The 27,392-nt window shown below is 38.8% G+C and overlaps 1 long non-coding RNA gene across 4 annotated transcripts; it reads right to left on the bottom strand.

Annotated features, from left to right (window-relative positions):
* Window positions 1–361: 361 nt before the first annotated feature.
* Window positions 362–27,392, bottom strand: LOC311584464. 4 transcript variants are annotated; one of them, XR_014774891.1, is made up of 4 exons: window positions 27,186–27,392; window positions 14,911–14,999; window positions 2,780–2,844; window positions 362–435 (listed from the first exon to the last, which is right to left on the bottom strand). It is a non-coding gene; the product is annotated as an uncharacterized lncRNA (long non-coding RNA). The 4 variants fall into 4 exon arrangements; XR_014774892.1 differs by having other exon boundaries at window positions 2,780–2,841; XR_014774893.1 differs by lacking the exons at window positions 362–435; window positions 2,780–2,844 and adding an exon at window positions 5,654–5,780.

Raw genomic sequence — 27,392 nt, 5'->3', positions numbered from 1 at the left:
AAGCGTATTTCTTTAATATATTAAAATAAAATGTCCTGAATAAAGGTCTTGGTTAAATTATTTAATCCGTTATCAGGTAAAACTGGTTAAAGTGAACTAGAAGTTCATAGAAATTATTACTAATAAGATGTGTCACAATGCTAAACACTCATGAGGGGAGGCTCACATATCAGGGCATTTATTGAAATGCCTTCCTTCCTTCCTTCTTTCTTTCTTTCTTTCTTTTTTAAAATAAAAGACAATAATCACTAATATAAACATCTTGCTTTTCTTTAATAAACAAACAAAATTCTCCCTCATGAGTAGAAATATTTGAAAATATTTTATTTTACGTGTATGTGTGTCAGTGAGAGGATCACAGAGTGTGCCATGTCCCACAGAGCTGGAGTTAACAGGAATTTGTCAGCATCTCATTTGGAATTGAGTTCGGGTCCTCTAGAAAAGCCAGCAAGAGGTGTTAACACCTGAACCTTCAGTCCCCAAAACAGGTATCTTAAAGTACAACCCCAAAACCTGGATTTATAAATTAGAAATGTTATAAAATAGAAAATTGTTATTTTATGAATTAAATGTCTAGTTTTACTGAAGAAGTCATAGCTTAGCTTTTAAATTGTTGATATTTTCATCATATTAAATAATATAAATATGATTTTTTTGTATTTTTTGGCGAAGTTTGTAGTCATGAGAAAAGAAAGATGAATTAGGTTCATTGACGATTTAAGATTTCAGCAAGCTTGAAAAAATCAACCCAGATTCCAACTTCATTTTCAATAATAATAATAATAATAATAATAATAATAATAATAATACACATCAGGTTTCTTATTCATGTTTACTACTTATCGTAGTCTAGGATTTTTTCAAGAGGGATAAATAAAGGCTGAGCATTTTGTTTATTTTTAAAGCTAAACAAAATGTGAAACCCAGCACCATCCCTCCGTGTGATGTTGGATGGAGATGATAATATATATTTCTGCTTCCATCACAGTTCTAGTCTCAGAACTCCCCCAAAGAAGAAACTCCCAGAAAATAGACTATTGGATCTTTCAATTAGTATGCAATTATTCAAAATAGTAATTTGCATAGAACTGTCATCTTTACAGTGCAAAATCTTCTCTAGGACTATTAGCATCTTTTTATTTATTGAGTTCTTATTATATCTCCCAGTAGAATTTTATACTTTTTTCCTAATCAAATCTAAAAAGAACAATTATTCCTCAATTCCATATGCCTTTATTTCTGATTTGGATGAAATCCATCACATACATCTTCTATAGGAAGTGAGAGTGTTACGGAGAACAGCGGCTATGTGAGAACCGGCCCTGCTTCCAACCCCACGGCTAGCCTTCTCCAGTGTGGCAGATGGCTGTAGATAACAGGGGCCTCCTGCATGAGACAAAGGTCAGGTTGGTACTCAGAGCGATTGCAAGGTGGTCATTCACTGTCAGTGTCCACCATGTCTGATACGAGGGACTGCTGATGGGTCAGCATTAAGCATGCCTCCCTCAGGACAAACACAGGCAATATGGAGATACCAATTATTCAAGCACCCGTCTTTGTTGCTTTCAGCGGGAGTCCATCACTGAAGACTGTAAAGACACTTGTCCTTTTCTCTGTGGCCCAACCTTACCTTACCTTGCGAAGCTCTCCGCTCATACATGTATCCCTGAAGAGGTGTTCTATATCTAACTGTAGTCAGTATCTTGAAAGATATTCAGAAATGTGAGGTCAAGGAAAACATCCCAAGGTCAACCACATAACCAAGATACATTGCAACTCCTTGTTTGTGTTTTGTATGAGTGACGCTATATTGTCTACCCTGCATATAAACAGATTGGTTTTTTAATGCGTACATGGATTTTCTTTCTTTGTTCACTGCTTAACCTATAATGCCCACTGTGTTGTGAGATGTAGAGGACACACTCAATATCTATTGAATAAAGATGTGAATTTAAGTCTGCAAAGTCTGAGTGACTGCAGCTCTCGGACATTGCAGTGGGAACTGTTTGACCAGTGAACATCATGGCTTACAGAAAAGAAATGCCTTAGAGATGCAGAGTCTCATGAGTTTATCATTTAGTGCTGTCTGAAAAATACACATCTATAATATAACAATAACTTTTATAGTATCTTAATTCTTTCTTAAAATAATTTTTATTTATTTTTTACTTTAAGTGCATTGGTATATAAGTGTCAGATGCCTTGGAACTGGAGTTATAGGCAGTTGTGAGCTGCCATGTGGGTGCTTGGAATTGAACCTAGGTCCTTTGGAAGAGCAGACTACTGAGCCATCTCTCCAGCTCCCAGCATCTTATTTCTTAATATAAACTAGTAAATGTCTAAAAATAATGCTTTGCACTTTCTTTTTTCATAAAAAGATAAAATTTACCTTTCATTCATAATGGTTCTAGTTTTGCTTTATTATCTAAGTTTTTATATTGAGTTACAGATTCTAGGAAATGTTACCTGAGAAATGTGTGAATATTTTTGCTTTAGGTTCAAAACAATGTTTATTTTACAAGAGTGAAATTTAGAAGACTTTGTTTCATGTTCAAATATGAGATTGTTTGGTTGCCTAACCAAAAAATCTGAACAAATCTTAATATTTTTCTATTAAAATAATACTAGAGAGATATTTATAATCTTATTTTACTTACATTATAAATTATACTTTCCTAATTCTTTTTTCCTTCTCTTTTATAGTGCTGTTTAAGCTGATGTTTCTACTCTTAGTAGATGAGCATCTCTAAATTTGTGTGCAGAAAATAATGATCATTACCTTTCAGGAAGATTAAAGAGTTCAAAGTTACACATTATCACAGAAGATTTCTCAGCATGTCACTGCTTGATGAGAGAAAAGTCAGTGTATTAATGAGATATAAAATGGAAAAGTTCTGGATTCTTTGTAAATAACCAGAGACACTTTATAATGTTTAACATTGTTTTTTCTTAAAAAAAAACCAAATTATTTATTTATTTATTAAATTTACATCCTGATTGCAATTTCCCCTCATCTTCTCCCATTCCTTCCCCCATAACCTCCCTCCTTTTCCTCAGAGAAGGGGGAGGTTGCCCATGGGTACCAACCCACCCTGGCACGCTAAGTCAATGCAGAACTCAGTGCATCTTCTCCCACTGATGCCAGACAAGGCAATCTAGTTAGGGAGACATGATCCAGAGGGAGGCATCAGAGTCAGAGAAGTCCCGGCTTCACTTGTTGGGGGATCCACATCAAGACCAAGCTGCGTATCTGCTACTTATGTGCAGGGGGCTTTGGAACAGTTCATGCATGCTCTTTGTTTTAAATATGAAAAATAAGATATGAAATATGCAATGTAAAATGTGTGACACACAACAGATAAGATATGGAAAAGGTTATTATATGAGCATTGGGGGAGAAGAAAAGGGGTGTGCCAGAGAGGGGGGGGGAAGACAGACAGAAAGACAGACAGAGACAGAGGCACAGAGGAATAGAGACAGGTAAGAGAGGAAGAGAGAAACAAGAGAGCGAGAGAGACAACGTGGATTTGTCCTTTTACATACTCCTGGGCAAGGACATGCCTACTGGTGGGTAGGTAATGACGTCATAGGTTGCTAGGTAGACTGGGGCAAAATGCTAACGCGTTGGTTGGTGGTTCAGTCTCTGTGAGACCCTATGTGCCCAGGTTACTTGATTCTGTGGGTCTTCTTGTGGTGTCCTTGACCTCTCCATCTCCCTCAATGTTCTCCCAAATCTCATAGGGATCCCCAAGCTCTGTCTACTGTTTGGCTGTGGGTCTCTGCATCTGTTTCCATTAGCTGCTAGGTGAAGTCTCGTAGAGAAGTTATGCTAGGCTCCTTGATTCATCTCTATTTTGTAATAAGACTGATTAAAACTCCTGAAGGTAATCCATATTAACTGGTATTACCTGCTATACTCAGCATCTTTAGGGTACCCCAAAACCCATGTACTAAACGCTTGATTGCTAGTCCATATTCCTCTTGGATGTTGGGGAAACAATGGCTAGAACCTCATCAAATAAATTTTCGTCACTGGGCATGGCTTTCAGGGAATGTTGAGAGCCCACTCTGGCGTTTTCAGAATAGCATAGGTGAACAGCTCTTCCTACGTTGCTACATGATAGTCTGTGCTGCCACAGCTAACCCCACAGAGGCACTGCCTAACTGTGGCCTGAAAGTTTTCATACTATAAGCCAAATCAAACATTCTCCCTTTTAGGTTGCTTATCTCAGACAGCCTATCACCTGGCAGAAAGCTAACCAACACACACTGTTCTTTTGTGGGGTGAATTTGAGGACTTTTCTTTTAATATCCACTTTTGTCCACAAGACTTATGAATTGGCACTGTACACCAGACAAAACAGAAACATCTAAAAAAATGACAGAAATCCTTGTACCGTTGCAGCATTATAGTCACACCTCAGAGTTAATTTTCTGCTTTTGAGCTCAGATGAATAAATCTTACATCCGATTTTACAAAATGTGCAATGAATAACAAATGACAGGCAACTCTATATTTCAGGTACCAAGCAGGCCTTCACACAATACCTTTAATTTTCTGAAAATTAACATGATTTCCTTAATCTTTTTCTGTTAACTTCGTAAGAGAAAAAATGCCATGTTTCAAAAGAAAGATACTGTGAAACATTTTCGAGTTTATTGATTTCTAAATAAAGATGTAAAATATCTCTCTATGTTTTCTCAATTTCAAACTAGGCAAGGATGCGTGTGTTCCTGTTCCTCATTGTGGAAACCAGTAATAAGAACTCTAAACCCAACCACACTCCCAAGACAGCGTATTAAAGGACCATGGACAGTGCTGGGGAAAGAGATCAACCTAAACCAAAGCAAGCACCTTAATCATTTTTTTCTGGTAGTCTAGGCAGAAATCCTGAGAGCAATGTTTATTGTTTCAATTTCTAAATGCTAAAACACTCTACTTCCCTAAAAATTTTTTTGCAGAACTCAAAGAGAAAGCACCCAAACTGAATAAAAGATTCAAAGTAGATACAAACACTTCAAAATTAACACCAAACAGCTAAATATAAACAAACAAACAAACACTGATAATCATGTTCTCAGGATTCATCCATTATTTTCTTCCCTTTGGTTGTTTTGCCAAGATGCTGACTGCTCCCACTGCCTACAGTGTCTGCCTTTGATCCTAGTTTGTGATGCTTGCTACTCTAATGAGCTGTTGGTTGTGTGGAGAGGGTCTACAAGGACCTGCCTGGCTGCTTTCTTCTGACAATGATGCCTTGAGTGTTGATGATGTCTCAACCAGCTGGAATAATTTCACGTAATCTCAACTGAATAGAGGCAGATTTTATCTAAATTCAGTTCTTTAATGATGTGTTTTAACTTGAAGAATTGTACCTTGGAAACAGGGGAAATAAATACATGGAAAAGCTAGGTGTGTAATTTACTCCAGGCTTCCTGTAACTTTCTACTTGTTACTGAGAGTAAGTTTATAGCTTGTGGTTGGGAATATCAATTTGGAAGGAAATGATTTTAGCATGAATATTTGCCAAGAATTTTTTTGTGTGAAAATATACGACAAGCTCTTGAAATAATACATCAAGTTTCTAGCACTTAGATATGTAAACAAAAAACCTGCGAGACTAATTGTTTGCAAGAGTTTTATTTTTTTATAGTTGCATATTCTCCATGAAGAAGTCCCTAATTGAGTCGTTGTCCTATAACTAACAGCTGTGTTAGTTAGTACTTGAGCCAGATGTCTCAGCCAGCAACATTTATTGAACAACATTAGGCCATGAAACCTGGAGAAGTATAAAGATTGTTTAAAATTTATTCAAGATAAATGTAATATGCAATTAACAATAAATAATAATAGAAAACAATGATGTATCATTTACTTGATCATTGAAAATATCAGATGAGTAAATTTCAAAATCAAAAGGATTTCTATTTGTGTTGTTGTTTTTTTATGTATGGAACTGTGTAGACCATGAAACTAGTATGGAACTCTTCCTATCTGTTCTCTCTCTGTCCCTCTGTCTCTGTGTCTCTGTGTTTCTCTGTCTCTCTGTCTCTGTGTGTCTCTCTCTGTCTCTCTGTCTCTGTCTCTCTCTCTCTCTCTCTCTCTCTCTCTCTCTCTCTCTCTCTCTCTCTCTCTCTCTCTCTCACACACACACACACACACACACATCTGGCTATCCTTTCCCCCTTTTCCCTTTCCTCCAAACCTGTTTAGTTAGTTTTTGATTAAACGAAGATTTATTTTTACTTTGTGTGTATGAGTATGTGAACACACACACACACACACACACACACACACACACACACACACACACACACACACACGAAGAAAGCATTGGATCCCCTGGAACTACAGTTAAAGATAGTTATAAACTGCCATGTGGGTGCTCGGTCTTCTCTAAGGGCAATGATGTTTTAACCATGTAGACATCTCTGAGAGTTGCTATCAATTTCATATTATAGATAGCTTAGGTGAAGCTGTACTGACTCATGATTAACGTAATCCACATTATACCTGCGTTTCCAGGGACTTAGGGGTCATTGCAGAAGACTGGAGCCAGAGATAGTTGTTTTCTGATCATGGCAGAACAGATGCTGTGTATATGAATTTACAGTGGTTGTGACAGAATGCACAAGACCTATAGATAAGGGAAGTGTTTGGGTCTTCAGGAAATTAGGAGGATGTATATAATTAAATACATTGTACAAAATTTTTAAAGGACTAATACAAATGAGAAAATAAACAATCTGAGTTTGCAACACCTCCATTAAGGCCTCTTTGGGCAACGCCCAAAGGCATCTTTCTTTCTGTTTTCTAACCTCAGCAATGAACTCCTACTCATTTGAGTAGCTTGGAAAATTGTGCTTCACGTGGTTGGTGACACACTTCACACAATGCATGCTCTCAAAGTGAATGCCATGTGGAGTAGCTTGTTAGCTAAAGAGAACGTTTCATTATTTTTAATTTGTTGAGGAGACAGTTTTCTATCACATTCTCACTTCATTTGATCATCACTGATCCTTTCTGCAGTATCTTTTAAAAAAATAGTTAATTATTTACTTTACTTTGTTCTCATTCCAATCAATGCCCCCTCCCCTCTCTCCTCCCAGTCTCTCTCTCACTCTCTCTCTCTCTCCTTCTCCCTCTCTCCCTGTCTCTCTCTCTCCCCTCCCCTCCTCTATTTCTTAGAAAAGGAGTGCCCCTCTCTCCTTTGCTCATCAAGTCTCATCAGGACTGTGTATGACCTCTTCCCCTGTGGCCTGGCAAGGTAGCCCCGCCTGGGGTCAGAGTGATAAAAAAGCAGACAATAGAATCCATGTCAGAGACAGGTCCTGTTCTTACATGAAGCCTGAGCTGCCAATCTGCTATCTGCTACATCTCTGTAGGGGGCTTAGATCCAAATCACTCATGGTCCTTGGTTGGTGCTTCAGTCTCCAGAAGGTGCAAATTCTTCTCGGCCGTGTTTAGTTGGCTCTGTTGGTCTTCTTCCAGAACTCCTGTCGCCTCCAGGTCCTTCCATTTATCCCTTTAGTTTTTCACAAGTCTCCCTATGCCACTGGCAGAGCATCTACAGTCTGTTGCCATAAGTGAACTTTGTTCCTGCCCTACATGTGAACATTGTTCAGCCCAAGAAACAATTGCTACTGAATTTATTTAAGGGCTGAATCTTTTTATTGTTGTTGATGATGAAAAGAATTCTTTGCAAAGGTGTCTCGGTGCACTTGTCATTTGCATAGACAGCATTCGGACCACACTTCAATGCTGTAGCCACATCTGCTTCTGATGTATTTTCTAAAAACTATGATGGCATTAAAATATGGAAATTAAACCTCTCTCCCCACAAGGCAGCCTCTTTATCTATGTGAAATTTTCTACACATCCTATGTGCAGAGCAGAGAAACGCCCTTCATGCAGTATCTTATGAAACTGATTTGCAAATGAAACATAGGACTGAAATGTGATGAGTCATGTATCTGAACTTCAAGGAGCTTTAGTGGGTATGCTAGTTTCTCCTTAGAAAGTTTGAGATAAAATTAATTAAGCACAAAAAATTTAATTAAGCACAACAGGTTCATTTGCACAGAGGCCAAATAGTAAACCACACACCACTCTAGTATTCAACAGTATATTTTAAATACAATAAACAAATACATAAAGACAACAGGTAATACTCTATAAAATAGTATCAAAAATTTAAAATGTGTATAAGAGGCAAAGTAATTTAAGGATATACGCTTTGGTGTGTGTCTGCTATAAAACTGTGCCTATCCTAAAGAGAATGCTAGGATCCATAATCTCACATCATATACTCTGAAAGCATGGGGGTTTCTCCCAGAATTAGAATGTATCACTCCCTCAGCCTGCTACTCTTTACACAGAGGCTGGCTAACTCTCCTGTTTTTCGGTCTTATGTGTTTATGAGACATTTTTAACCTGCAGAATGTTAGATCTTATCTGTGAAGCATGCTATAACCTTGACAGACATAAAAATCATTGACATAAAATTTAGTGCTGCAAACTTTTGAAGAAAGTCTCAGTGGTAATTTTACAGAGCATGAGTATTAGGGTCAGGCCAGTCTAAATTGGGTACTTGAACTGTGGCTGAAGGATCTGACGCCAGAATGCTACCTCCCTGATTCTTGTAATAAGACCCTGTCTTGCAGGTTGATTGTAAAAGTTAAGCAACATTTTATATATAGCATGCAGGAAACAAGGCATGACACACTGTAAGCATTTGATGAATAATCTTCCTTATTATTATTTCTAGCAACAATAAGAGTCACGGTTTTCCTAAGAAACTTGAAGGCCCACATTTACATTGCACAGAGTTTAATATCTGTTTCATTCCCACAGCGGGAGCAGACACACAGAAACTCAATTCTCAACTATGGTATCCTATTTATTTTCAGTATTCAACAGAGAAAAGGAGTAAATGAAATGAGAAGTCTTTCGCCAAGGGAGCTAGCCTTCTTCAGAGTCTGTCCTTCCTGCAAAATGAGAAAGCAGCCACTTTTCAGAGCTACTATAAACAATTAAATAGCCATCCATTGTGGGCCCCCTAAGCGTTTTCAGCTCTCCTGTGCTGTTTCCACAGTCCTCCTGCCCTTGGGAAATCCACCCCCATAACAAATGTGTCTCCTCTACCTCAGAGGCCACAGAGGTATTTGCATTTTATAAGGAGTAATATTTTCTTTTTCAGGTTCTCTCCAAGGCACTTTATATCCTGCTCCACTGCCCAAAGAGTACAAAGCCCAAGCTCAGTGAATGAAAATAAACAAATAAATAACTATTTTAAAAGGTCTAGGACTTGATAGATAGTCCTGTAAATAAATATGCATAGTTACAGAAATTTAAATAGTTTTCCAGCACTTAAAGCTATTATATAATACACCTGCATCACACAGATTCAGTTATACCATGAAAAAGTCACATGTATAAAAATGGAGCGTGTAGCAAGTATGCTATTCATCTTTATAAAACCAACTATGTCTGATGATTTTTCTCCTAGAAAATAAATCAAAAGACATTTCAAAATTCAATTTATAAATGACAAAACATTTACCCATAAATGCTGCCTAACAATTTCACAAATTGCATTCTTAATGAAAAATTTGTATTCTGGTAAACAAATATGGTAAGGATGTAATTTAACTCAATTTATGTTTATTATTTGGTTTTTTGTTTTGTTTTTGTTTTTGTTTTGTCTAGACATTGAACCTGTCAGGGACAAAAAAAAAAAAACTTCTTTTCCTCTCATCCTTTGCATGACTGACATTCCTATTACAAAATAGAGATCACTAAGAAGGCAGTGTGCTACATCAATATAAGTTTTAAATGACACAGGAACTTCCAGAACTGAACACTGCAAGTCCCAGTGAAAACTAAATGCTATTACATCAGACATAGAGAAGCTTTACTGGGGGACAAAAGAGTATGATCTAATGGTAATAAACTGATGTGACCTTAGTAGGTTCTTCTTGGTGTCCTGTAACATTTCTGCCTTTAGTGTAGACAGGACAGCCACCACGTGAAGGTCATGGTAGAGCAGACAGTGGTGGCCTTTCTGTTTCTGCTGATTTCTCAAATGTCACATTGCTACAGTTGGAGATATTATGTCTGAGCTCTGACAAGACTTTGCTGATATGCTCTGTCTGTATTTTCTTTTCCAGACAGGGTTTCTCTGTAGAGTCCTGGACTTGCTTTGTAGACAAGGCTGGCCTAGAACTCACAGAGACACTCCTACCTGGGACTATGGGCAGGAGCCACTGTGTTCGGCTTGTCTATATTATTTATACAGTGTTAACAATTTATACATCATAGGACATCTTGTCCCATTTCTCAATAATGTGAAATATCTGCTGAAACATTATGAGAAAGAATTACATTAAATTTTAATAAAGCAATTTCCAAAAAGTCCTGTGTTCTTTAGAACTATGTTTCCAAATAGTTTTGCATCGGCTTCCTACCATTAGCTGTCTTCAACTCCCTACATATTATAAAACATTGATCACTGGTGGCTTGCAGTACTATAATTTTTATATGTGGCCCATAGATTTTAATGTTAAATGAATCCTTCAAGTGATTTTTCAGGAATCCATTGGATAACTATTTCAGCAACACTGACTTGGGGAACTGAAACATTTTTAATTCATTTTTTCACTATTAAAAAAAATCTTTAAAAATGTGTTTTAGAAACTGAACTGTCAAGTCAATGAAATCCCAAATTATAGAGACATGGAAGATTGCATGTTTCACTATAACCAAAATCAATCTAGCAGCCTTACATGTGAAAGACAGTTATTCAAACCACCGTGATGGGTTATATACTAAATCTTCCCTCAAAAGCTTATCTGCTATGGTGCTCATGGGAAATAACAGAGCTTTTAGGAGGATAGCAAGTGCTAGAGGAAGGATATTAGGTCACTTTTGATTTTGAACTTGAAGGAGTTATTGAGATGCTACTTTCTTTCCTATCTCATTGTGTTCTGATTATCAGAATATAGGTAGTTTTCTTTATAGTGAACACCCACAATGATCCTTTGCCCAAGTCCAGGCCCAAAGCAATGGAATCAAGTGAACATCAACAGAAATCTCTCAAGCAGAGAGCTATAATAAGCCTTTCTTCACTTTAAGTTGACTTATTAGAGGTACACTTGGCAGTGATAGCATATTGACAAACACAACTACATATCAATAATAGTCTTCAAACTCTAGGAACCAAGATTGATGGTTATTATGGTGTATTGTAGACTGAGACCATTAGAGATGTCTGCTTATTTTTTAATAATAAAATAAGATAAAGCAAAACCCAATATATCAGAATTAGACAACAGAACAAAACCAAACAAAACAACCAACAAAAACAGAAGAAAAAGAGTCCAAGAAAACGTATGGGAATCAGAGACACACTCGTTCTCATACTCAAGATTCCCATAAAAATAACAAACTGGAAACCATGGTATTTAGACAGAGGACCTGGTGCAGATCCATGTAGGTCCTGTCATGCTACTTCAATCTCTGTGAGCTTTCCTCATGTTGTCTTAGAGGGCTGTCCTCATCATGTCCTCCATCTCATCCAGTTCTCATATTCTTTTTGCTTCCTCTTTCACCAAGGATCTCTGACTCTTGTAGGAAAGGATTTGGTGGAAAAATCAGGTTTAAGGATGAGTGTTTCAAGGTCTCTATTGTCTATGTAATCTCTGGTGGTTTATCTCTGAATTTGTTCCCACCTACTGCAGGTAGAAGCTTCTCTGATGATGGCCAAGCAAGACACTGACCTATGACTGTATCAGAATGTCATTAGGAGCCATTTTACTGTTTTATTTGTCTGGCAGAAAAGTAGTATTTGGTTTTCCCATAGGTTTTTTTGGCTTTCTAGTTTCAGGTCCTTGGGCTCCTGAGCTGTGTTGGAGATGTGTTCCATCTCATGAAGCGTCCTTTAAATACAATCAGATATTGCTTGGTTGTACCACTATTGTACTAGTTAATCCTGCTTTGCAGGTCACCATAGTAGATTGAAGGGTTTAATAGCTGGGTTGGGGTTTACCTTTGACCTTTGGTAGTGTGCAGAATGCTGCTCAGTTCCATGAATACTAGGCAGTAGTGGTGGATGCTCTAGGTGGGTACCAGTTCTACTTCTTCATGCTCAATGAGTTCTTTAGGTGTTGTTATCATCAAATTTTGAAGAGCAACCAATAGCCTTGGAAGTAACTATGGTAGTCTGGAAGAACCCCATGGGGCTTCCTCGGCCAACAACTAGATTAAATGTTACTCATTCCCAGAACTGGAGGCTTATTCTTTACACATACACACACACACACACACACACACACACACACACACACACACACACACACACGTATATATATAAAGATGATTGAAAAACTACAGCTGGTTGATATGCATGGGAGGCCTGTACTTTTCTGAGAAGTAGAGGAAGAGTGGATGGTGAGGGGGAATGGGAGAAGAGAAAAGGGAGGGGAGAAACTGGAAGAAGAGGGAGGGGACATTGTGGTCAGGATGTAAAATATTTTTTTTTACTTTTTTTCTCCTTTATTAATTTATTCTTGTTACATCTCAATGGTTATCCCATCCCTTGTATCCTCCCATTCTTCCCTCCCTCCCATTTTCCCCTTATTCCCCTCCCATATGACTGTTCCTGAGGGGGATTACCTCCCCCTGTATATGCTCATAGGGTATCAAGTCTCTTCTTGGTAACCTGCTGTCCTTCCTCTGAGTGCCACCAGGTCTCCCCCTCCAGGGGACATGGTCAAATGTGAGGCACCAGAGTATGTGAGAAAGTAATATCCCACTCTCCACTCTACTCTGGAGAGTGTTCTGTCCGTTGGCTAGATCTGGGTAGGGGTTCAAGGTTTACCGCCTGTATTGTCCTTGGCTGGTGCCTTAGTTTGAGCGGGACCCTTGGGCCCAAATCTGCCTATCATAATGTTCTACTTGTAGGATTCTAGGACCCTCTGGATCCTTCTACTTTGCCTTTCTCCCATGCTTCTCTCATCTAGAGTGCCAACAGGATGTAAAATATAAATAAATAAATAAATAAATAAATAAATAAATAAGAAAATAATACTATCGGTAATAAAAAAATAATATTTTTCTCTCTTTCAAAGTTCCTTGCTAGAAATTTTTGTAACAAAAGGAGATTAATAAAACAGTAATAAACAATGTTATTGATATCATTGGGAAATAATAAGAACAAGGAGTAAATATCACAAAAGTTGATTAAAATTCTAATCTTTTTGTTTTGTTTGGTTTGGGTTGGTTAGTCACAGGGATATCAACTTGATTTGACTGAGAGGTTACCAGGAAATTAGAAAACGATACTCTCCCCGCCCCACTGTATGTGTGCCTGTTTATGTCTGCTTGCTTGTGTTTCCCTGTTTGTGTACGCCTTTCCAGAAATGCTTGCATTGTGAGGGCTACGACTGAATCAGTGGCGTTTTCCATTTGTGGACTTGAAATATGAATTACTATTGGGAAATGATAGAAATGTTGGTTGTACGATCTAGCTGAAGGAGATGGATCAGTGAGATGTGACGTTGCGTGGTGTTTCAGGATTCCGGTCTCTTCTCTCTGCTTCCTGGCTTCCTTTAGGTGAGAATGTCTGTTTGGCTTGTCCTTCGTCCTCATGTTCTACCTTCTACAAACCCAGAATCTGGACTGAAAACTCTAAAACTGAGCCAAAACAAAGCTTTAGTTGGATCTCTAAGTTATTTTTCACATAAGTAACCATCACAACAATGGCAAAAAGTCTCTTCTATACCCATATGTACTGTGCTCAACACACAACAAAATGTTTTTTGAGAGAATAACAGGACACAGTTAAGGACTCTGTGTGCTAGCAAGAATAAATAGTGCAAAGACAAATAAATGGAGCTTTATGTGCAGATTCCTCTGCTATTTTCCTGGTGGAGATAGGTAAACCAATGCCTTACCTTTGGAAATTCATATACTGTGTTTGAGGAAATAGTGAGAAGCATACAACCTTCCTTCCCTTGGCTTTTTTAAAAAATTGATTTCAAATCAACATAATCTTTTATGCGTCTTTTGTGGTGGCATTCCATAACTCCTACAATACCAATACAGATTTATGGAATGCACTAGATTTAGAGCAGAGAGGTACTTCAATTAGACACATATTTCAAATCCTAGGAAAAGAACATCTTTAGACCTCTCATGGGAAGGTAAGCAATAAACACTTTGAGGGTACAAGGATTTAAGTTCATGGTCAACAAAGATTATTTCTTTTGGCATGAAGAATATGGTGGCAACACTCATGACATAGATGGAGGATACACTGTACTGAGAAGAGTAGAAAGTGTCAAGTGATAGTAATTTCTTTAAGATTTGTGGCTAAGAAGAAATGCAGCATGATATGTTAAGACAAACATGAGCCTCAAGAGTCCCTAGCTGTGGTATCAGGCAATGGTACCTTAAAAACATATTTTCTTATACCTGACTGGGAGCAGAAACACTTCTAGAAGTGCTATGATTTTGAAACAGTTCATAAAAATCTTAGGTCTTTTTTCCTCTGAAACAAGATGCATTCTTTAAAAGTGATATACTGTTACATGTCTCTAGAGATATTTGTGTCAGAGATAGGAGGGCAAAAGATGAATCAACCACTTTAAAACTCATATGGACTTGAATATTTATATTTTAATTCAGTTTACACAGGAACAAAGTATTGGCTTAATCTAAAAAGCAGACATGTAATGGCTTAAGGACATCTGCCAACAGCAAAAGAGCTATCTTGAGACTATGATAAAATACATCAAGTCATTATTTAGCGAGCATCATTGGCTATCACTTAATGGACACATTACTATCCCTCCTTTGTGAAGAGGACATTATATCCTTAACCAACTCTTATTCTGTCTACCCATTCTCACCTCTGAGAAATACCATTCTCTTCTCCTCTTCTGGTAATTCAATTAATTTACCTCCCCATAGTTGTATCCGTCATTTCATTTCTTTAACTCTGTAAATATAATTACAATTGATCAATATTCTTAAATATCTTAAAAGTGCAAAGAGAATAAACTTTGATTCCATGGTTGTTTAGAAATGTATTTCCTCTCTGATAATTCTGTATTTTTTTTTCCTATCAGGTCCACAGAAATGGCACTAACGATCACTTCTGTCGGGCCTATCGTTTCCCTAGTCCTCCTAAATTGTATGTTTCCCTGACATTGTTTTTGATTAATAACATAGTTAGACTTAGTTGATAACCTTTTCTTTTTGCTTGTTCCTCTACTTTGGGGCACTGTTCTAGTTATTTTCTGTTGCTGTACTTAAGTACTTACCAAAAGCAACTTGATTTTTTTATTAATTTATTCTTGTTACATCTCAATGGTTATCCCATCCCTTATATCCTCCCATTCTTCCTTCCCTCCCATTTTCCCCTTATTTAGAAAATAGTTTATTTAAACTTGCAGGGTGTAGTTAATCATTGAAGCAAGTCAGGATAAAACAAGATAGAAACCTAGAGGCAAGAACTAGGGCAAAATCATGGAGGAAAGCTCCTTACTGGCTTGCTTAGTTACTACTCTTACACAGCTCAGGCCCACTTGATCAGAGATAGTATCATTGGCAGTGGGCTTAGCCCCATACACCAATTAGCAATTAAGAAAATACACACAGGTCAATCTGATAGAAGTAATTTTGAGGTTCTCTTTTCTCAGGTGACTCTAGTTGGTGCCATGTTAACAAAAATAACCAACATAGATGATATGAAAAAAAAACAAAATAAAACAAAAACCCTTAGAGTGGGATACAATTGAATTATAATTTGGTTCTACATAGGATGATTTCATATCATTGCAATCTCTAGTAATTCTGAGTTCTTACTTATAACAAGCACCTGGGACTTAACACATCTGGCACCATGTAAAAGAAATCGTTCTGACCTTAAAATGCAAATCCCCAGGCCTGCCAAAATGGGAACTAGTCCATGGTTCAAGGAAAGTTCTTAAATGTACTAACCTTGCTTTGGCTTATTTAGTTCTTCTTCTTGCCAACTGAGTATGTCAAGCAGGATGTGGCTTTGGTGCATAAAAGACAAAGGATGGTAAGGCTTGGGCCTGTGTGATTTGCATAAATTCCTCATGCAATAAAAACTATTTGGGGGTGGGTGCTTTAGAGCATCCATGTGGTTTTTCTCTTGGGCTTACCTCACAATGTCTACAGGCTCCAGCAAGAACCCCAGAGACTGAGATGCTAGGACACAAGGGTTCTCAGATTCCCTTTGTGAAAGTAGAGCAGCAAATGGGCATGCCAACCCTGAACCATTCCAGACCTCTGTGAACTTTTCCCACCTTTAGTTCTGCTGCCCCAGATGCTCCTGCTGCCTCTACCTTAAACTTGAACTTGGAGAAAGTCACTTAAATCTGTTGCAGCCAAAGTTTCCCCAAATCTGGCAAAGCTCCTACATGTTGACTGGGAACTACAACGTGTCTATAGACCACAAAGCTCAGGACAGATAAAAAGGATGAATAGGACATTAAAGGAAACTATAACTAAATACATCCTCGAGACTGTCAAAAACTGGGCCAACTCCCTGTCATTTACCCTCTTAAGAGCCTAGTACACTCATATCAGGAAGGTTTAACCCCATTTGAAAAATATGTTTGGGAAGCCTCTCCATTTCCCCTGTAAACTAAGAAATGCTCATAAGGTGAAAATTACAAACCGTCTCTCTTCAGGTCCACATAGGCCCTGCAACAAGCTCAGAGGACAACTCATCAGATGATTCAAGAGGTCACATCCTTACCCATGTCTAGCCTGCCCACAACTCTAAACTGCTGACCTTATTTGAGTAAAGAGTATCTTGATCTGGACCTGGAGCCAATGTGGAAAGGCCTATACCCATTCCTAAAGCAGTGAAGGATGTCAGTGTCATGCTGTGCATCCACCACACCCAGCTGAAGGAGGCTGCAAAGGACAACAATGGATGGGTCATCAACTGGTCCTATGACCCACTAAAGGTAAGTCCCTATGACTATGGTTGACCATGATGTCTATGTTATGTTGGCATTGGAATTAATCAAATAATAAGCTCAACTTCCAATGCTGACAATCTAAAATGGGACCAAACTAAGCATATCCCAGGGGACCTCCAAGGAAAAGGTGCCTGCATAGTGCCACTAAGAAGTGGCCCTCTGTTGGGGTTCACTGTGTGAAAGTATGTCTCTGCCCTTCCTTACCTACCTAAAGCATTCTCTGATTGGCTTTAATTAAAAAAAAAATGTGATGGCTAATGACAGGCCAGGAAGCGGGAGATGAGATTTCCTGGTAGAAAGGGATGATGGGAAAGATATGAGAAGAGAAGATTCAGGTAGCAGCTGTGGGATGCGGAGTTGGATGGACCTGAACACAAGCAGAGAGGTAGAGCTGGTCATGATGGGGCGTACATAGATTAGTCAGGTTAGAGGAGCTGGGAGGCAGCCCAATGTATCTAGTCCTGCAGCAACTTAATGTGCCAGGGAAGGTTGGTACCAATAGGGGACCTCTGGGGGAAGAAGTGTGGGAAGGAGTGCTGGGAGGAGAGGAAGGGGCGGCATCCAAGATGTAAAATGTATACATAAATAAATTAATTGAGAAAAAAAATAAAGGCCCAAACTTTAAAATATGCGAGTCTTTATTTGTATAGCTGGTGGATCTGTAGAAGCCCAGCTACACTCTTCAATAGTTATCCTATGCAGATTCCTGTAGCCACACATGGCAGTCTAACTAAGGTGGTCTAGGTTTTCGCAGGCCTCAGAGACGACCCGCCTTGCTTCTAGTAACACTTTAACCAAGTGTACATAGTTTAAGTTGTTTGCACTGAAGGAGACCCCACTCCTTTGAATCCACACGTATGTCATAAGACAGGTGTTTATCCGTAATGAAGAAGAGGGTAGGGCCCACCTAAATCTAGATTCAGGCCTTCCCTGTGTATGGAAAGCCATTCCATTCTGATTCCTCCATTGGTGGGGGCAGGTGTTTCAGGATGCATTGCATTTGAAACTTCAGTTCTAATTTTGGGGGATGAAAACTTTAAGGGACTTAGTGCTCAAGGAGACATAGACCCGGGCTATCTGGAAAATGCATTTTCCCATCTGGAAGCTCGAGTAAACTCTTCTTCATGAAACTAGGTATCCATATGGCACTGGGAGAATATTGTTGCTTCTATGCCAACCAGTCAAGGGTAATTAGAGAAAAGGTACAGCAAGAATCTGACAACTGATACCAATCCTTGTTCTCCTCATCTTCCTGGCTAACTACTTATGGCCATTGGTAGGCCAGTCATGTTTTTCCCCTTGCCCTCATTCTGGGACCCTGTTTGCTCAACTGCCTATTTAAGTATATAAAACAAAGAGTACATTCTATTAAGTTGTTAGTGCTAGGAGTATGATATAACCTGCAGCCACAATTTGACTCATGCCCACAGATCCAGTGGGGATTGTAACAAGCCTTCAAACATTAGCACAACCGACACAATGTTAGAGGCATAATTCTGGCCTTAAAACCCAGCATGGTGACCCCAACATCTGCCAAAATAGGACAAAGACCTAATTCTAGCAATGCCCCTCGATGTAGTAACCTTGCCTTTTGACTTTGGTAGTTCTGCTTCTGAGGTGTGACAACCAGGATATATGTTTTGTTTGACAAAGACAAAGTGGCTGTAAGGGGTGGGGCTGCATGATTTGGGGAAGAGCTCGTGTAGCTGCGAGCTGGCAATACTTTCTTTTCTGCTCTACAAGTGTCTGTGTGTTAGCATCTTGTTGGCTCGCTTCACCATAGGACTAATTATGTGTAACAAAATATAAGCATTCTAGAGTGAAAAACAAGTAAGACAAGCATTTGCTATTTACTTGGAACAAGCATATTTAAAAAAGATTGTTGAGGACAATCTGTCAGGGGCCAGCACAGAACATTGATTCTAATTGACTAAGTTTAAGTTCTTTATTCTCTTCATGAGTATATTGTGGAATATCATAAGGTTGCTTTTCTTCAACTTCCTTATTTGTAATATGGGAACACTAACACTATCTATTTCATATGATGTGTCAAATAGGCAAGCAAAATTTCATAATTTTCACTCATACATCCCAACTACAGTAGATCTTAGAGCAATCGCTCTGTTAATGCATTTTTATACACAAATTGGAAGGAAATAATAAAGGGTAGAAAGACTTACCTATGATTCACATTGCAGCTAATACACGTGGGAAACAAGTTTCAATCAATTCTCATGGGCTTACTGCTAGATCCCTGTGCCCTGTGTGAGACGAATGTGCCCCTGGCCTCTCCTGCCTTATTTTATAGTCTTGATTTATGTTTTTATGCTTTATTGTGAGTTATATGTTTACAGAGAGTCAGAAAATTATAGCACCAAAGAAAAGACCAGAAGTGAGGTGGTTAGGTATATAAAGCAAAATGTTTATGTCAATTTAGCCCAACTCGTCTAGCCTACTATATCATCAAGCCAGAAAAAAAAACACACTCTCAGCTAAAAGCCAAAATCCAAAGGGTTTTCAGTTCATTTCAGTTTTCAAATAGGGGATTTTTACTGGATTCGTGTAAACTCAGACAAAATTGTTACATAAACAAATACGCAGAACAGATTTAAAAGAAAACAACCAACCACGCTTCTTGGAAGCATGAAAATAAAATTAAATAAATTCTCCTTTTAAGTTCTTGTGCAGTTTGAAATTCAAATTTCATAGTGAGCTTTATTTGCCAATATTCTTCATGCTGTTGCTTTTTAGAGCGATGGCTTGCTCGATTCATTATAGATGGAGAACAACTATAAAGCTTTAGAAAGTTAAATGCAGGTGCAAAGCTGTTGATCCCTGCCTGGAAGATGTATTTTACACTTCCATGAAGATTGTCCCAAAAATCTCAACTGTGACAATAAACTGCTAGAATAGCCTAAAAAGATAAGCTGGAAGAAAGGACTTACACATTTTTGTTCTGCCCAGATTTATGGTGTCTTAGATAAACACATCCAAGAGAAGCAACCCCAAAGTAATTAATAACAACATGCCCAGATCTGTTCACTTGGCTGCTAAGACTGGTTCATATTTCATCAATTTTATGCTTATATTTTCTTAACTTGTCAAATGCCATGAACACTAACTCATATAAGCTTTGGTAGCTGAATGCCCTTATTAACTGGGGCAAAACAATAGAAAATAAAAACACTTTAACTCTGAGATGTTTCACTGATTATGAAAAAGTTATGTAAAATGCATATAGCAAATACTGTTTCTCTTTGAAGAAAGAATCATTTCAATAAATAACCATTTATTCTATTAAGTAAAATTGGCCAAGTCACCATTATGACACTCTCGGGCAGTTTTCTGAGAGGAATAAGTTGTGATTATTTTAAAGGATATTTCAAGCCATTTTGCTCTATTGCAGTATTTCAGCCTTGGAAACAGGTAGGCTAACTGTAGCTCTTAACCTCTTCCCTCAGCCCATACATGCCCCAAGTCTCATGGCAGCTCTGTGGCAGGCCACATCCTGTAGCCCCTTCTTTCATTCTGTTCCTGTCTCCTGTCCATCACACAGGTTTTTCTATCTATCATTCCTCCCCCAACTCACTACTTTATCCTAGCCCACACCCCAGCAGGCATTCCCTGGGAACCTACCAGCTACTCTGGCTGGGGAAACAGGTAGGCTAACTGTAGATCTTTACCACTCCCTCAGCTCCTATTATTCAGGAAATCCAAACAATTTTTTTTCCCTGCTCTATGCTGGGAGACTGGGCAAAGGCTAGATATAGTTTTCTTTATGCCACAGGTCCTCATTTTGTGTAGACCTAATGTCCTAATTGATATGAAAGTGTTTATATTATTTTGCCAACTATATTTAACTTTCGTCCTTTTTAGTAGTTACCTGCGTAGTGATCTTCCCCCCAAGGTAGTAAATTACTCATAAAAGGTTCATGAGCTCTTTAATGCACAGGGGTTCTTCCTTTTGGGAAGCTTAAAATCACTGTGTTATGTTAAAGGGGGTTTAGAGATAAGCAAACTGTGGCCAAAATAGCTTAGTTGGAAGAACATTAAACTGAAGATTAGCAAACGATGAGATCAGAGAATACGAAGTTCCAGGAGCTGCATCTCCGTAGCACACGCTGTCTTAGCTGTGGTACTAGAGGAACCCCACGTGGGACTAAGCAGATGGACTTGAGCCTATTGGCATGGTGAGGCCATGGACATACTGTGGAAGTGTGGGGTTAGCCTTCTCCTGACCTGAGATGAGCTAGCCTTTACATCGTGTTCAGAACTGTCATATTGCTATGTGATCTGGGACTGATAGGTTCATCAGAGCCTTCCACATAGGCAATTGTTTTCTTCTCTGAAATCCCATTTCAGTCTTTTTTTTCCTTCTGATATATGTAGCTTATTCTCAATTACGTATTATCAGATTTAATTCAGCTTATGTAGGGTCCTAAAATTACTCATAACCTATAACTTGATCCACAGTCATAGATGAAATCAGTATGTGAGCCTTTAAATATGCCAGTGTGAGAGTCTACCTACCCTCTAGTAAAATCCTGATTCCCAAAACCCAGTGTGCACTATTTGTATATGTGTTTTAAGAAGCCTTTGGACATGTTAATATATGCCATTGTACTGAATAGACAAAGTCAAAGTTTACTTATGGTAGTGAAGAAAAGAACTTTTATAGAACTTTGAAGTTAATGTGCTTTCTGTTGCAAGATACCAGACAAGCTTTAACCCAGCTGCCCATCCTTGCACTGGAGAATGAACGACTAGAAACTGTACTAGGGACTCATTGGAAACTTCCCGTTTCCCCTTTCCTTCTTTTTGCCCATAGCTCGTCTCTGATATTTCTAATAATTTTCTAATAATTCTAATAATTGTTTGATAATTCTAATAATTCTAATAATTCTGCCTCATTTTCCAGTCAATCAAATTCACAGGACAAAGTCCATTTTGAGGATCCCATGGGAGAAGAGCAGAGAAGACACACCTGTATGTGACAAAGACTCTGCCTGGTGTATGGACATCCTGCTTATCTTATCTTTTATGACTTTTCTCAGTCTCACCCCACTTGGTGTCCTCCAGCCTTCACAGCCTTGCCTGGTCCTGCTCTGTGGCTCCACAAACTTGTGGTCACGTGATCTGAAGCAAGATAGGCTCCAATTACATTAGAAAAAGACTGAGCTGTGTTCAGAGCTTTCAATTTAGACCTATTGAACATTTGATACTTAGGCTAAAGTGAAACCAACTCATCTTCAGTTGGATTTTCTTAGTAAAGGCTTTCTTTTCCTGAAGACTGCGGTTTTCTATGCTTTTGGATTTGCTGTGGGTACTTGTTTTGTATTGGTTTTGGAGATAGTCTTTGTATATTTAACCTCTTAACATGTTCCTTCTCCAGTCTCTTGGTTTATTTCATACACTTATGTAACCAACATAAAAGAGGTCCAAACCAGAAAGCATTTAACCCCTTGCTCAGTCCTCTTAGAAGAGCCAACAAAGATCCTCCTGATCCAGAAACGGAGTATGTTTCTTATAAGTCTATTTTACACTCTAGAAAGGTTCCACAACACCTGTACTGTGTTGGCTTAGAGAAGACACTCTCTCTTCTTGTTGGTGTCTGCATGCTTAGGTGCTCATAAGCATTCTACACGAAAGGGGTTAAAACGGCAGTAGTAAGGGTACCAGAGGACAGAAGTAAAGGAAATAAGAGTTAGACACATTAGAAGAGATGCATGATAAATAAGATAAATGGTTATACACACAACGCTAACACATCCTCGCAAAATAAATCCATGAGACTTGGTGAGGCCCTGGTTTCCCACTGGGTAGATAAGAACATTTAAAACAACTTTATTTTTCCTCCTGCTTTACAGTTTACCATCTGGAGTAGGGAAACCTGCCTTTTCTTTCTATCATTGATACAGTTCCCTTCTGTTAAAATGGTTTATTATGTAAGAGTATGGAAACCTATTTATAACAGATTTTGTCCTGTATATATATATATTTTTTTTTTGACAAACTGGTCACAAGTATAAAATTCTTTTAAACAGCCACCATGCATCAAAAATTTAACATGTGTATGGAAGATAAAGTAACACGATTTATGTTTGATTTCCTTTTAGTCGTAGAAAAAAAAGTTGAAAGTAATCCATGAGCCAAGGTATGATTAGGAGGACTTAATGATATTGAAACTTAGTTGCTTACTCCAGAAACAAAAATTCAAAAAGAAAGAAAGCTGAAACAAATAAGTACTTTCAAACACATATCCTGGGAATTTCAGCTGAGAATGGCCAGTATCCTAAATGACTCAGGTTACAGATTGCTACTCAAACCCTCAAGCAATGAAGTTAGCTGCTCTGACAGTGGCCTCCAGTATAAAACTATTCAAGTGACATCAAAATAATAGAGAAAGAAGGTCCTTGGTTGCACCTGCTATGGCACAACCAGTCTGGATCCTGTAAGGCAATGCCTGAACAAAAAGAAGCAGAGAACAAAAATAAACAAACAAAAATAATCAAATGAGCACCTCCAAAGACAACAAACCAAACAATTACGTCTAATCTGGAGCTCAGGCTAGGACCTGGTTCTTTAAAAACCAAAATCCTTTTGTTTCATGGGAAAAAAAACACTTATAAACAGCCTCAACCCAAAAGCCTACAGAGTCTTGCTCCTTGAACACTTTTATTAGAATCTGAAGTCTGTACTGTGTACTCATTGCTCTTCCATGGACTGAAATACAGATAGGGTGAAGGAAGCAGATTCTAAATTGGTTCTTAAGAAGACAGAAGAGGAACCAGATAGACAGCTCCACGAGGAAGAATGTGTGCTCCTGAGCCTGGCCACCTGAGTTTGATGCCTGGAAGACACACCATCCATGGACAGAAAGGGGTTACTGCAAGTTGTCTTCTGGCAGCTACATGCACAATCTCTCTCTCTCTCTCTCTCTCTCTCTCTCTCTCTCTCTCTCTCTCTCTCACACACACACACACACACACACACACACACATACACACACACACACACACACAGAGACAGACAGACATAAAAAGACATAGAAGAGAAAAACAGAGAGACAAAAATACAATGAATGAATAAATTTAATAAAAAAGTTAAAAATAAATGAAGTAAATTTAGAATTGTGAAATGGAATAAATATTTGAATAATGCTTACTCCTCTCTTGTCAGTTAAGACCAAGATCAATATTTCTCAATATAAAGCTGAATCAGTCTGTTATGGTAGAGCTCTGACAGTAAAGGATGCAGCAAGGAAGAATTCATAACTCAAACAGGTGATCCAGACTAGTTCACTAATGTTTTAGTATTTGAACCATGTTGTGGAGTGTTAATGTTTTGAGAATAATACCACTTACTAACCTGGGCATTGAGGAGCTAGTGATTGGTGTAAAACAAAATTGTAGAGGAATTTTAATTCAGAACATGGCTGTTATGACAGGAGATCACATCTAAAGACCTTCCAGGTCTGTGTGATCAGGCTGGAATACAGACATGCCTTTAATCCAGGAGACAGAGCCAAGCAGATCTCTGAGTTCAGAGCCGACATATTATACAACAAGTTTCAGGTAAAGAAAAGCCTAGGTCCAGGCATGGCGGTACACACCTTTAATCAGGGTACTCAGGAGACAGAAACATGCCAATCTATAAGTTCTAGTCAAGTCTGTTAAGGTACTTCAGTTGAGTCAGTGAGTTAAGAGGCAGTGCAGTGTAGTTGAGTGTATGGCAGTTCAGTTTGTGGACTTCAGAGGTGGTTTTAATGGGAGAATTTTATGGAAACAGGCTGAAGAGAGAACAAAGTGACACAGATGAAGACAGATGAGCCAGAGAATGAGAAGGAGTCAGAAGATTAGAACATATTGCCAAAGTTAGTATGAGACCAAGCAGAGAAATTCAATCAGAAGCTGAGAGAAGCCAGTTTGAATCAGTCAGCTTGGAGAAGAGTTTGAGCCAAAACAGCTGAATTAAAGCTGCCAGCCCCTGGAGCCAGTCTAAATGTCCCTCAGTTGAAGAATAGATAAAGAAACTGTGGTACATTTACACTATGGAATACTACTAAGCTATTTAAAACAAGGAAATCCCGAAATTTGTGGACAAATGGATGAGACTAGAAATGATCATAATGAGTGAGTTAACCCAGAGGCAGAAAGACTCACATGGTATATACTCACTTATAATTGGGCACTAGCCCAAAAGGCATGTCCCACGAAAGTCTTCACTTACCAGGAGATTGGGATAGATGTGAGGACATCCTACTGAGACTCTAGGTAAGAGAAAGATAGGAGATGGGGAAATAGAAGGACCCAGAGGGTCCTAAAAACGTACAAGAAGAACATCATGATGGGTAGATCGGGACCCAGGGGGGGGGGAGGTCTGCTCAAACTATTGCCCTAACCAAGGACAATACAATAGTAAACATTGAACCCTTACTCTGATCTACCCAATGGACAGGACATTCTCCACAGTTATGTGGAGAGCAGGGACTGACTTTGACATGAACTCTGGTGCTCCATATTTGACCACCTCCCCTTGGTGGAGAGGCCTGTTGGCACTCAAAGAAGAATAAGAAGACTATCAAAATGAGACTTGATAGCCTATGACCATATAGTGGGGGAGGAGGTCCCCCTCAGTCATAGACCTAGGAGAGGGGAATAGGGTGAAAGCGGGAGGGAGGGAGGAATGGGAGGATACAAGTGATGGGGTAACAATCGAGTTGTAATCTGAATAAATTAATAAATTTTTTAAAAAAGCTGCCAGCCTCAGTTCAGAAAGAACTAGAAAGGGTAAGCTTATTTAGCAATAAGTCTCAGAGACTGAAAACATTTTAGGCGTAGATTAGATAGTGTAGAGGCTAGAAACTTCCAGGAGTAGGCCTAGGTTAACAGATGGAGGCAGTAAGCCTTGGAGAAAACAATTGAATCAGGTGAATAAAAGTTACTTTAACAAAAAATCTTTGATGTTATAGTTCAATCTCAGATTAGCTCCCATCAGCCAGAGAGACCAGAGTTTCAGGGACTGCATCTACTTCTCTCTCTCATTGGTTCATATAGAGTGTTTGTAGTTCATAAAAACACACACTTATCAAATGTACTTGTGATTTTTCTTTGTGTCTATATATTTTCTCTTTGAGGGACATTTCTTGCTCCATCATCCCTTTTGTACCTGCCTCATGATTTCTACTATCTTTGACCTGTTGTGACATTTATTTCTTCTAACGCATTCTTTGACTCTCGGTTATGACCTATCATATATTTCTCCAACTATTTCATGGATCATGTCTTTCCAAAATTACTCAGTTCCCTTAAGGAAGAATTATGTCAGTCTTCTTTTGCATTCACAGGCTCCCTTGAATGGTGCCAGGCATACAGCAAGCATATGACAAATACAATTTGAATTTCTTTACCAAAGGGAGAGTGTCAAGAGGAAGGTTGATGCTTGGTAATAGGTGTGGTTTTGCTCTGAACGTCCATGTTCTTCAAAACTCCTTGAAATTTAATAGGCACTCTAACAGCATTAAGAAATTGGGCATCTCTGAACAATGATTTAATAAGAAAGGGCCTACTCTCAGGTCTATAGTGAGATTAATGTTGCTGTAGTGGAAATAGGCTCATGCTGTTCTTATATTCTTCCTCCTTTCACTCTCTTTCTCACTCACCGCCTCCAGCCACATGGTGGTAACAAGCAAGAAGACCTGTTAGATAGCCAGACCCTTAGTGTAAGTCTTCTTAGTTACAAGATGTGGTGCTATGAATTTCTGTTCATCGTAAGTTGTCCAGTCTGTGGTATTTTGTTATTGTAGCACTAAACAGAACAAGACAGGTACCAATTATCCTAAATATTAAGGGTGGAAGAGCTTGCTGAGCTCCAGCCTTCAGATTTGGAGGCAACTGACTGAAATCCCTCCATCATTTCCCGCCTCTGACTCTGTGCGTTAGTCGCCTGCCTGCCATTGTCTTTGCCAGAAGTCAGGGCTGTCGTTGCACATTAGCGAGACCGCTTCAATGCATCTCCTCCTCACTTCTTCCCTCTTTATTGCCCCAGATATCATACTTCCCCATAGAGGTGCTGCCACGTGTTCATTTCAGTTTCAAATCTATCATCAGTTAGCCCTTGACGTGACGGACCCCTCTTCCAGTGTTTGCCTCGTGAGCTTCACTAACCGTACTTCCATTGCCAGGGTTCCAGGATGACTTCGTTGGTGACTGTGTTCTGCTGTTTGTTGCTAAGGATGACTCGTAAGTGATGTGATACACTCTTCAAAGTGACATCTGGAGCAAAGCCCACCACACAGCTGTCGGTGTCGTCTCGGGCTTTGGCTATCCATGCAGCCACACCATACTGACACCTTATTATGCCAAGCTCTTCGA

The sequence above is a fragment of the Acomys minous genome, assembly GCF_964271855.1.
Source record: "Acomys minous genome assembly, chromosome: 15".
NCBI lineage: Eukaryota > Metazoa > Chordata > Mammalia > Rodentia > Muridae > Acomys > Acomys minous.
The sequence above is the reverse complement of the archived record's forward strand: the minus strand, read 5'-3'. Positions and strand labels throughout refer to the sequence as shown.